This window comes from Schistocerca americana, chromosome X (assembly GCF_021461395.2).
Source record: "Schistocerca americana isolate TAMUIC-IGC-003095 chromosome X, iqSchAmer2.1, whole genome shotgun sequence".
NCBI lineage: Eukaryota > Metazoa > Arthropoda > Insecta > Orthoptera > Acrididae > Schistocerca > Schistocerca americana.
The window spans coordinates 316,579,025-316,592,244 of record NC_060130.1 but is presented as its reverse complement, the minus strand read 5'-3'; the positions used below and the strand labels follow the sequence as shown (position 1 = coordinate 316,592,244).

Sequence of the window (13,220 nt, the reverse complement as noted above, 5' to 3'; positions counted from 1 at the left end):
ATGGAAAAAGTGAAATCTGCTTTTACTGTGAGACTACATTTTACCACTGACCCTAATATTCATTAAAATTTTCGTAGTATGCATTAAACCATCATCACATTTGTTAAACAGTCCCTAAATAAGACTAGAACTGAGCTACAGCAGCACCTATCTCCCACATGAAACTCATTTATGTTTGAGGCACACATTCTTCTCTGTAAGCACAGCAAAACTGCTCCGACTAACATCTCAACGAATATATATTATCGGTTAGCTTCCTGCTTCCAGTGCTTGTTCGACAATGAGTTGACTACTAAGATGTAGTACCAAAGATTTTAATGTGTCATGAAAAATATAGTGAACGGGAGCACAAGTTTGTTGAACATTAACACTTTCTCATTTAAGAACACTGTCTTACCCATATTCTCGTGAGTCAGTACGCTTCAACTTTTCTGTTGAACCTTAGACGCCACTGTAATTAGATGGGTGAGCCAGTTCCCAGTTACAGTTACGGCAATGGCATAGAACTTCCCATAATACCATGCCTAGAAAAGCAGTGTAGTGTCCAAATCAACCCTCAGGTAGAAGGAAGCTTTTATTTCACTTTATTACTCTCTGAAAAGGTGATGACTATTTTGTATTATGCTCTGTGGAGATGTACTATTAATTCACAGTAATAAAGAAGGAGTGTGGGGAAATAGAGTATGGTTAAAGCAGATAGATGGGACTTGCTGTGATCCAGTTGGGTAAGGGAGAAGCCTACTGGTTTGAAACTAGGTGTATACGGGGATTTTGAAAATCCATCACATAGACCTTAATAGAAGATTTTTCATGTAAATTTGAAAGAGATGAATGTCTAATTCTTTATTACACATTAATGGAAAAACATTATGAAATAACTATTGTTACTACGTTATACAGCTATGAAGATCTGAATTAAATGTGTGTTTCATAATGAGGTCATCAGGTGCACAGCACAAACTCAGACTAAGTAAGGATATTAACAGCTTCCTTTCTAAAATAAGTATTTTGGCATTTCCCTTACATGACACTTTTAAGTCAGGGAAAAATGAATCTGGATGGCAAGATGGTTTTTGCGACCATCTCCTGAGGATAGTACCTTGACGTACTAAATCTTACAACAAAAGGTGTATCTCTGAATTCCAAAACAAATTAACATAAACCGCAACAAAGGAATAATTTAATTTAGTCCCATTAAAAATTTTTCCATCAATATTAAAATTTCTCAAATCTAGGGTCATTCGGAAAGTAAGGACTGAACCATCATAACTAATTCAATGCTGAGCCAACATAGAAACACACATGCACACTGATTCCTGACACCTTTGTTTATTAAACAACATTATTTGAATTAGTATCATCATGGTGTGCTGTTTGTATTGTCACTTCAGAATGTTTAAGACAAATGATCAGCCCACGAACTGAAACACAGTCAGCGATTCAGTTTTTTGACAGAAGTAACGTTGCAGCGGTGAAAATTCATCAACAGGTAAGTGAGATGCATAGCCCCAGTGTGATCGACCATCAGTGATTATACAAAACTTGATCAAAGCCGTGGATGAAGAGACGCATGAAGACTGGTGATTCACAATTTCAACATTAGCACTGGAATTTCCTTATGCGGGTAGAACAACTTCTTAGCACCAAACTGTCGCTGATAACTTTCAATTTAGCAAATTGTGCGCATGTTGGGTTCCCAGGCTGCTTACTGTGAAACATGAAATGCGAAGAGTGAACTGTGCTCTTGAGGTTTTGGAGCAATATCAAAAGGAAGATAATCAAGTTTTAGGGAACACTGTCACATAGGAGAAGACATGGGTTTCTCATACGATCTGAGAGTGTAAACGGGAAAGTCAATATCGTCAATGTCAAGCAGATAACCTCAACATGCAAGGTTATGGCAATCGTGTTTTGAGATACACATTGAGCCTTGTTGGCCGAGTTTATGCAGCAAGGGACAACAATAAATGCTGCTGCTTACAGACTAAACTTCAACACGCAATACAGTATAAGTGACTTGGTCTTCTGACTTATCTAGTTTTGTTGCTGCAAGGCAATGCCAGACTCCATTCTGCCATTCACATCCAAGATCTAGTCAGATCTTTTGGATTGAAACAGACTGTCCACCAACCGTACAGTCCACAACTGGGCTGAGCGATTTTCATTTGTTCCACTATCTAAATGAGTTTCGCAGTGGCAAGTGCTTCACAACAGATAATGAGGTGAAGGAAGCAGTTAAAGACTGGTTATCCTCACATGCTTCTGATGTCTGACTTAGGGATACAAAAGCTTCTAGAATATTATGACAAATGTTTGATTTCACATGCATACTGTCAGAAAATACAAAAACATGATCAATTAAAAAAGTTTTTTTGAAAAAAATCTGTGATGCTTAATGTTTTATAATAGAACAGACCTTACTTTCTGAATAACCCTTTCCTTATCAGAGCGTAAAAAATCAGAAATAAGAGAAATAATTTTAAGCTCAAGCTTTGTACAAAAAAACAAACACGATTTCATCAGATGTAGATATTACTTTTTAAAGAGATATCTACTGATTAAATGAATGCATAGAAAATTTTGAGTGAAAAGTACGAAAAGGCAAACACATGGTACAAATCAAAGAGAAAACAAGGGAATGCAACAGACAAAAATCAATATTTATCACATGTGAAACAGTTTTACCCAGTGTATCTTATGTTAAAACGACTTACGGGAATGCAGCCAAGTGTTGTCCTACGTTAGAGGATCAAAGACCCAAGGATGAAGGAAGTAGTATGTTTGTTACAAATCTGTAAGTTATCACAAAACGAAATGTAGTGTCGAAAAAATTGAAAGCTGTGAGTTCCCAAGAGACAGTTAATAGCTCACAATCACCTTAGATCCAAAAAGCTTGCAAAGAAGAACAGGTCCATGACAATTGTCCTATTCTTCTAACATTTTAAGCTCTACAGTATACACATACTTTTATCATATTCAACAACAAAAATGTGCAACAGTATCAAATAAAATTTCAAATTATAACTTTCTCCTTAAAGTTACTAGTTTCACGCAATTAATGATGAAAACTGAAAGATGCATTTCAAAATGAAATGTTCTAGGTCATCCACACACTGAAGACTACAAAATCAGTCACAATGGGGAAAAGTTTTATGAGAAAAAGAACTCCATACTCATTGTGCTCTTTCTCCCACATTCATAGTTCCTTGGAAAAGTATATTTAGAAACCTATTCATCTACACAAAATTAAAAAAATGCTTTTATGACAGTTAAATTTCCTATTAAGAGCCAGGTCATTAAGGATGAAAGTAGAAAATACATATTTACTTCCTTAGTAATGCACAAAATGCTAAATATTCATTCCTCATACCACAATATAGAACTTTTCCTTGAGTTGATGTTGCAGGATTATAATATAATTTCATTTATTGACTGCTCAATGTGTTTTCAATAATGAGAACACCAGCGAAGGTGTACTATTCCAATTTATATCTTCACTAACGCAGATTCTGTAACACTGTGTTCCTGATCGATAATGACACTGAAATTCCACCATATTCTAACAAACAAGTATGACTATCACGTTTTCTTGACACAGTATGTTGCAGTGGAATACCAAATGTCTTTATTATACTCCACATGTCATATGTACTGACATTAAAGCCTTCATGAGGCTCAAGTACTAAATACTGCTTGTGTCATACTGACAGTCTGATCCTTTGTTATGTTAGTCTTGCCCATAGAAACAACTACTGCTGTACAAATTTTACTGCGCTTTATATATATTATACATTATTAAGGCTGTGGATTTTTTGGTGGGAAAACACATATTTCACAATACATTACATTTCAAATGCCAAGTGATAGGTAAGGTAATGACAACGTTCTCCACAGAATCAGCGAAGAAAGTAACATATGATAAACACTGACACGATGAAGGGACAGGACGATAGGGCATGTTTGAAGGTATCAAGGAATAACTTGCCTGGTACTAGAGGTAGCTGTAGAGGGTAAAAACTGGAGAGGAAGACAGAGATTGTAATACATTCAACAAATAATTGAGGATGAAGGTTTCACGTGTTACTGTGAGATGAAGAGTTGGCACACGAGATGAATTTGTGGTATGCTGCAGTCAACCAGTCAGGAGACTGACGACTTTTTTTTAAATGATAAGTCTTCCTTTGTAATTTAAATGGGGGAGCACAAATTAAGTCTCTATTAACATTTTTTATTTTTCTATCATTTTTCATGTTCATTATTAACTTTTTCCTTTTCTGAAGCAATGACACAATAAATGTTCTTCAGAGTTACACTTACTTTGAGTTCACTGGATCATATTCGCTAGTTCACTTGCTGCCTGAAGACACAACGAACAGTTCAGTTTTCTAGTCATTCCTTTGGCCTCCTGTAAACCAAAAAATTACATTAAAAGTTGTATAGAAAAGGAAACTTATTAAAGACATAAGCTGTGTGTTCCCACAATGCACTGATAGACCCTTGTGATAAATAGTGAACGCCTCCTTAGGTGGTTAAGAAAAAGTTCACAAATGAAGTACTGTACATAATGTACGAGGGTCATTCAGTAACTAAAGCCCCACATTTTTTTTAAAATGTCATTAATACACATAGACAAACATCCTTGTTGATGCTTCAGATTTCATGTTTTTTCCACATGCCAGTGAAGTTTCAAACCGTTCTGGCAGATCGCAGAGCCGTGGTACAGCATCAAAATGGCGTCTACATAAGACTCACATTACAAGCAGCGTGCTGTTATTGAATTCTTTTGTGCCGAAAAAGAAACTGTGGCGAACATCCATAAATGTTTTTGTGCAGTGTATGGCGATGCTGCAGTTGATAGTAGTAGTACAGTTGAGCGATGGGTGAATAAAATTACAGCCTCTGGAAACGCAGAAACAGAGCTCCATCATCAGCCATGCTCGGGACATTCTGTCACAGTCACTGCTGCAGACATGCTGAATCATGCAGATGCCATTATTCATGCCAACTGGTGCATCACAACTCAACAACTGGCTCTACAGTTGTCAGTCAACATTGGAAGCGCATCTGCAATGATCGAGACTCTGATAATCAAAGAGGTGCTCACGATGGGTTCCACAAATGCTCACAGCAGACCGCAGATTCAAAGAAAGGCCATCTCATCTGAATTGTTGGAGTGTTTTGTGACTGAAGGAGAGGCCTTTCTGTCACCGATCATTATCGGGGAAGGAAGCTAAGTGCACCACTTTGTGCTGGAAACAAAATGGCAGTGCGTGGAGTGACATCCTCATTCACTACAAAAGAAGAGATTCAAGACAACCCCCTCTGCCAGAAAAGTCATGGTGACAGTCTTCTGGGATTGTGATGACATCATTCTCATGGATGTGATGCCAAGAGGGTCAACCATCAATTCAGAGGCATACATGAAGACTCTGAATGCACTCAAGAACCATTTCCAATGTGTTCCATCGCACAAGAATCCAGCATTAATCTTGCTCCAACATGATAATGCACACCCACACTCAAGTCTGAGAACCTGGGAGCACATCGCCAAATTGGATTGGACATCATTGTCTCATCCACCCCACAGTCCAGACATGGCACCCTTGGACTTCAATTTCTTTGAGCCACTTTAAGTTTCTCTATGGGGAAAACACTTTGAAAATGACAGTCATTCAGTGAAAACATGGCTACACCTACATGACAAGATTTTTACCAGAAGGGAATACGTGCTCTTCCACAACATTGGTGAACGGCCATAAAACGTGATGGAAACTACGTAGAAACATAAGACATGGACAAGACATGATGTATATTGTCACCAAATTCGGATTTAACAATAAATATGATCTGAGAGAAAAAATGTGGGTCCTTGCTTATTGTACAACCCTCCTATATATTTTGAAACTTCTACCAACTGTGCGCAATTTAATGAACCTAGATTGTAGCCTATCATTATGAGATAACAAGGATAAGTATTTTGATCTTTACCTTCTTTTATAATAGCTTGGCTAGAAATGGCTGATAATTGTGTCAAAAAGAGTAAAAAAAAATTATTGCACTTACTGTTGAATCTGCCTCTTCATAGTACATTCTTGGAACTACAGAAACAAAGGTTTCTGCTTTCTCCAGCACCTTGAGCATCACTGCTGTCTTGTGTGGACCTGGAAACGAGTTTCTCCTCATTCAATTGATTTCATCACAGAAAGACAAAGGTGATTAATATCAACTGTATGACAGATGACATAGCCACACTCAATAAACACTGCAAAAATTATGGTCTAACTAATAAAAGTGAAATACGATACCAGTGAAACTGTAGAGAGTTTAATACTAAAGTGAAGAGAGACAGCAATGAAAAGTAAAGGATGGGCAAAGATAGAAAAAGGAAATTACAGCATACAGAAACAAATACAGTACCTGATAACAGTTAGGCCTATAACAATAGTGATTACACACTTTTTTTAATAAACTGATTTGAATCCACAGATTAAAAGTGGACACAGAAAATAAAAAGGAAGAAAAGTGAAAAACAACACAGAGCAACTTAAGTGTATAGGTAGATCAACTGGGCAAGGGTTTTTTTTTTTTTTTTTAAATATTCCCTTTCTGATTTCTTAGTCTTGTAATCATTCAACCGTACCACTTAGTTTCTATTATTCCATCTTCTTTCCTCTCTCCTTGTCTCTCAACCCAATCATTTGTTTTACTGGTTCAAATGGCTCTGAGCACTATGGGACTCAACATCTATGGTCATCAGTCCCCTAGAACTTAGAACTACTTAAACCTAACTAACCTAAGGACATCACACAACACCCATTTGTTTTACTGCCAGTAGCCTTTACTCAACAGTTCTCCATAGAGTTGTCCAACCAAATTTATTACGTGTCACATCATTCCAGTATACCTGCACCAAGGTTGTCACCATCAGCTTCTTTCTGTAGCATGTTATACACAAAATTCAAACGTTTTTATTAAATTCCCCATGTCAATGAAATATAAAGGTGTATGAAACGCCTTTTCTAAGAAACGCTGCATTCAATGCAACAAAAACTGATTACAGAGTGTGCCTTTAGTCTTAAGATGACCACTGGCTGATCGACACTGATTATGTCGATTGTCAATCCAAGTCAGTTGATCTCCATGACAGTGTATCATTTTTTTCAGAGAGAAGTATATGAAATGTAGTTCTACAGAAGAATGCTGCTGATTAGGTGGGCAGACTGAACAATTAATGAGACAGTAGTAAATTGAATTTGGGAGAAAAGTAATTTACGGTACAACTTGAGTTAAAGAGAGGCTCCGAGTAGAAACATCCTTGCACATAAAGGAATTGTCAATCTGGTAATGAATGAAAGTGCAAGGTATAAAAATTGTTGAGGGGGAGTGAGATTTGACTGCTGTCAGCAGGTCCAGATTGATGTAGATTGCAACATTGCTGCAGAGATGATATGGAATGCATGAGATAGTTCAGCTATCAAATTTACCTCTGGCTAAAAAGTAGGTGCCAACTGGAAACTGAGCTGTTAAGCATTATTTAATGTTATGTAAGTGATAACCGAATTAAAACTGAACATATTTCCACAGATCTAATTTAAACAGAAAAGTATATTGTGGAATCAAATAAAACACAGCCACAATATCGTGAGCATTTTGTGAGACACCATTTCATAACCATGCTCTGTTATTGGCCTATTTGGTGAGTAGGGAGGCTATGCAAGAGGTGCCGTATGTTGGCTAAGGAACAGCTGTTATACTGTTGACTGAATGGTGTATTGCTGGAAGGAAAGAGTCCACAGTGAGATGAAGGAGTAACATCACTTTCCATTTCACAGGGTTTCCCAGTCAGTCACCAGTACTACTTAAGACAAGAATATCTAGCAGCTGCTGATAAAAATGTTACCCTTGCTTTTCAGTGCCTACATTTCACAAAATGCACCACTTCAGCACACAGACTGAAGCAAGAACTTCAACAAAGTACTATAGAATACGTGTACTGCAGTTGGTGCCCTTTATAAGTTAACCTTAATTTCATACAAAAACAGACTTGCTGCCAATTTTCTTAAATTTTTTGATGTCCAATGTGTAGCAGTAAGCTCCAGCATTTGTATCGTGTCACCATATCAGGTAATTGGTATCACTGACTCCCACTGCAACTCCAGGATACTCTTGGTAACCACCTCAAGAAAGTTTACATTGAAACAACATCCTTAAATCAACACAGTGTTGTTCTGGAAATGCAGACCACATCACCAGCATAGTGTAACACACACTGCTTCTTTCTTAGATGAATCTGTCATGTTGGCAAGCTGATTTATACACACCACTGCCTTGTGGCTGAAATCCCATATGTGAAATGCATTACAAGGAAATTAAATGTAGCCAACATTACAACTGCTTCAAAGGAACCAGACAACATATGAATGGGATAGACATTGGCAGATATTTGCCCCACATCTATAAAATTAAAAACAAATTTATTTCTTGTAAACATTACTGTTTCCCTCTACTGAACACGCAGAGCAAATTTCAAAAATATCCATCAATCAATATTTATATACATCCTGTATTGTACATACCTCAGCAATGCACAAATCACAAACAGTAATTTTAAGAAAGCTACCAATTTACAGTGCTTCTATTTGCATGGAATGTTACACCTTGTACATAGCAATTTCTGAAAGACTGGAAAATTGTTTTGTTATGAAAACTGAAAATACTCTCAAAGTCACTAAAAGAATACTACTCTAAATATTTTTTCTTGTGCTTGAACAACATGAATGCACTTCCTATCAGCCATAATAAACGGTACTTTGTAGGTTACACGAGAAACCTCCATTTCACTCTAGCATTGTTCCCATTATTATTATTATAGGCTGCACAAACGCAATATGTTCTGACTTTAGTGCCATGGTGACAACCATATTTATGGTAACGTCTTCATCCCGCCACGAAATTCTTATTCTGAAAACTCGACTTCGTTTCCTGGTTCCAATAACCACTTTTAAATTTGACTATGTAATTAGACACGGCTAATGCGAGCTCATGCAAGATAAACTTCACATACAATACTACCTGGATATATGCTCATAATTAGGGGAACGTATAAAATCGCTTTGAAGAACAAAGTTTGGACCTCATAAGATCTTTTAAATTCCTACAACTAATTTAGTTCTTATGGGAAAAACGAATTACGCAGTTACATTTGTATGAAAACGTGCTCTTCGACCGCGAACCTTTCAGCATACTGAGCAAAGAATGGATGAATTTCGAAATTAACAGGAACGTAACGAGGGCTCCTTATGTTCTCCTTTTCAAACAATTAGAAAACCTGATGATCATCTACTTCCTGTTTATTACCGAAGGCCTGTATACGTTATCTAACATTTCTTCGCCAATGTACTTGCAAAGGCAAATTCTAAAAACAATGTTTCCTCACAACACAAATGAAATTATATCCGTTTGAATATTTCCTTCTTCACAGAAATATTTCTGAAACACTGCTCCTTTCTAATAGTAAAACTTGTCCACACGTACACCCCGTCAATTCACGGCACACTAATCAATAAAAATACGAAGACTAGAGGACTGTACTTACAAAGGTTCATATTTTTGGCAACCTTCAGCGTCGTTAAATCATTCAGAACTTTTTTTTTTTTTTGTTTAAACGGAAAGGTAAACAAATATGGCAGAGATTACATTTAGAACAGGAGGCAGTGTAGCCAACGGACTGAAATGCAGTTACCGTTAGTTTCGTAGAATTACCCGTTTATGAGATAGGCAGTAATTATCAGTCCTCTCCGTAATTAATAAATAAAAGTCACTAATATTGTCAGCTTTATGTATGCACGTATGCTCTGCCGTCTTCCACTTCCGTTATCTTTGTATTCGTCTTACGTCGTTGCTTAGGTCGTTCCTCAAAAGAAATGACTTTTCTCCTCCCTCGTAAGTCCATCCGCTTATATTCGTTGACTCATTCCCTTCTAATTTCTAACAATCAGTACGTCATCCTAAACATCTACTTTTCTTCGTCATGCAATTTTTTCTGTCAATGGAAACAGTTTTGAGCTGGTTTTCAGTTTGCACACTCGAGAATCACAAATTACCCTCCTCATAGGTTAGAGATGGGCTGCACTTTATTCGTGGCATTTTTTTATGGTACCACCTCAACAGACGACTTTTACAAACATCATAGTAATTTTTTACAAGTTTCGTACAGAGTTGGTTTAGGTAGACGGTGGTGGGGGGGAGGGGGGGGGGGGAGGTAGTGCGGTCACTGCTACTTTCCTCCTTTACATTCAAACTATCTGAGGCAGACTTTTGGAATTTTGCGTTTTTGCAGTGGCAAGGAGGCAAATAATATCAGACCGACATCTTCACTACTGACTCATCTGGGGAAATTGGGAACACAAATCCTAAGCCATTTTTCTGCAGATATGTAACGTATACTTCCCCTTTCGCAACTGCAAACCTGACTTGGCCAACATAATATTTTGAAGTCTTCTTGGCGGCAAAATAAACCACAAAAAATCGTCAGGTCTCACTTCATCAACTGTCAACGTTTGGAAGGTTTATCATCATCATTATCATTTTCAGAGCATCCATCATCCTCAGGTTCCACTGCAGTTGGCGAAAGGGTTTCTGATTCACTGTTGGTATCATCACCGATTTTGTTTTTTGCAGAAATCTTCAATTCCTTCATGCTCTGGGTCAAGATTGTTGGTCCCATTTTACCCACCATTGCTGCTTACAATTCGTCTTTGACTAGATTGCTAGTGTAAACTGCAGATTTGTATTGCTTTGATCTTGCATATCGTGTCATAGATTTTGACTACAGTCTGCAGGAGTTGACATTTCTGTCAAGTTTGCACCTGCAGTGGGAGGTGAAGCACCATGCAAAACTGCAGATTCCACAGGAAACGGCGTAGCACAGCTTGACATAGATGCTGCTGGCTGCTCATTTACTTCTAATGGCCTACGACTTTCTTCAGTGTATGCCAGCCTATTAAATGGCCTCAATCCAGGCATCTTGAAGCCTGATGTGATATTTTTTGGTGAAAGGAATATATAAATGCTACCCCACAAAACATACTAATCTCTGAAATAGTGACTGGGTGACTTGACTGCAGTGTCACCCAGTTGAACATTACTATTCTTAGGTATACAACCGAAACGTTATAACATTTAGTGACTGCATTCTGTGAAAGTAATGCTGTGAGAATGTCAGAAGAGTGATTCTAGTATCCCTGACAATATTGGTAACATAATTGGTAATGTGAGTTTCATGGGCGTCCAGAAGTATGAGCTTGGTAGGCGATTATCTTTTGAACAACACATCTGCTTAGCTGGGCCCTACGCCTCTTTCTGAACAAAACTTCTTTTTCTCCTCTGAACTTTTTCTCTGTCACTATTAGCCCTGTCAGGTTTGAGGACATTTGTCTTTACCTTAAACAATATAGATATTTTACTTAAAATAATTTAGAAATGTAAAATTATTAAAGTTGGCCTCTGTTCTAAATCGAGACTGGGATAACACTGGACACTGTCAACACTTGCCTCAGAGGGTCATTTTGAATATGAAACCAAATTTTAGTGAGTGTATTTTATCTAGATGAGAAGTTACACAAAGAAAAGATAGGCCACAGTTTGTACATTCATAAACCAGAACTTATATTATTTTCAGCACTAGCCTTTTGGACTAATCTTGGAATTTGTTTACCACAAAAATTGATAACGGAAGGACTGAAATCGTATTTTAATTTCTCTTGCTTGCAAAAATAGGTGGACTGGTACCAAATTTTGTATAACTGTTTACTACACCCTGAGGAACTAACAGCATGAACAGACACATATTTCAAAGATTATTTCATCAAAATTATGCTGTATCCACTCTTCCCTAGATGCATTTTATTTACTGGTCTGCATGTCCTTAGTAAGACAACAGAACTGCGTGTCTTGTCATAATTATTACAAATATTGAGATTTTATACACTAAAATATACAGAGATTTCAATTTAGATTTATATTAATGTTCACTCTAAGACAGGGCTTCACAACATACGTGCTCGTGGAGCACGCTGTGAGCAGCAAGGAGTGAGCACGGAGCAGCGTGAGCACGCTACCTCCACTACCGGACCAGGGCGGAGAGTGGTGAGAGTCATGTGAGGCACACAACAGCTGCCGCCAGTCAATGTAAATCTGCGGCCACCTGCAGGGATATCACTGACGAATTATACTGCGACAAGTGAAACAAATAAAGTAGAATGTACACGTGCCAGATAATTTTATTAGCTTAGTGTATGCCTCTACACTCGTATTAATTTGTGAACTGTTACACAATAAAAGGTGTCACTGAAGTGTGGGATTCTCGGTTGTCTTGTACTTTTTGCCCTTTACAATTGCGTTTATGTTCGGAGTAATTGTTCTTGTGCATTGTAGGCGCAGCGTGCAGTTTAAATTTCGATCAGAAAATGCGTTTCTCAGGTGCGTCTTGTTACATTTCATTGCAGAGAACAGTTGTTCACAAACATACGTGGAACCGAACATTGATATTATTGTAGCTGCCAGTTTGTGCAAACGAGGAAATCTATGCTGAGGGAAGTGTCTGTAGAAAAAAAATGTTTTTCTTGTTCTGAAATTTGTCTCCGTATTCTCTGTCACACTGCAGGTCAATAATGTCTAGTTGCAGCTCAGGACGAATCTCTTCAATATTCGCTGAATATGGAGAGGAGAACAGATCAAAATCACTGTCTAGTGCTGTCAGATCTTGAAAGCGTTGATTAAATTCTTCCTTAAAGGCAACTAAACTATGTGAATAACGTTCACAGTTTTTGTGAACATCTTGCATGGATGGTAATTTAGGAAAATGAGCTAGATTTCTTGTTTCCAGCTGACTCACCCAAAGTGTCAATTTCATTTTAAAAGCTCGTATTCGATCTATGAATTGAGTAATTAGCAGATCTTTACCTTGCAGTGAAATGTTCAAAGCATACAGATGGTTAGTTAAATCTGTTAAGAACGCGAGATCACATTTCCATGAAGGCTCTTTCAATTCAGTAACACACATGTTATTTATTTCCATGAACATATTTATCTCATCTAATAGGCAAAAAAATCGATTTAATAATTCGCCACGACTAAGCCAGCGGACCTCGCTGTAATAAGGCAGGCTACCATACTGGTTTTCTACATCCTCAAGAAAGCTTTTAAATTGTCTGGGTTGT

The 13,220-nt window shown here is 37.5% G+C and overlaps 1 long non-coding RNA gene across 1 annotated transcript in view; it reads right to left on the bottom strand.

The window, feature by feature from the left end:
• Window positions 1-9,662, bottom strand: part of LOC124555458 — an 84,101-nt gene extending 74,439 nt beyond the window's left edge. The window contains exons 1-3 of the long non-coding RNA XR_006968556.1: window positions 9,596-9,662; window positions 6,064-6,161; window positions 4,318-4,405 (exon numbers count right to left, since the gene is read on the bottom strand). This is a non-coding gene — a long non-coding RNA (uncharacterized LOC124555458). The remainder of the gene's footprint in view (window positions 1-4,317; window positions 4,406-6,063; window positions 6,162-9,595) is intronic.
• Window positions 9,663-13,220: the final 3,558 nt, after the last annotated feature.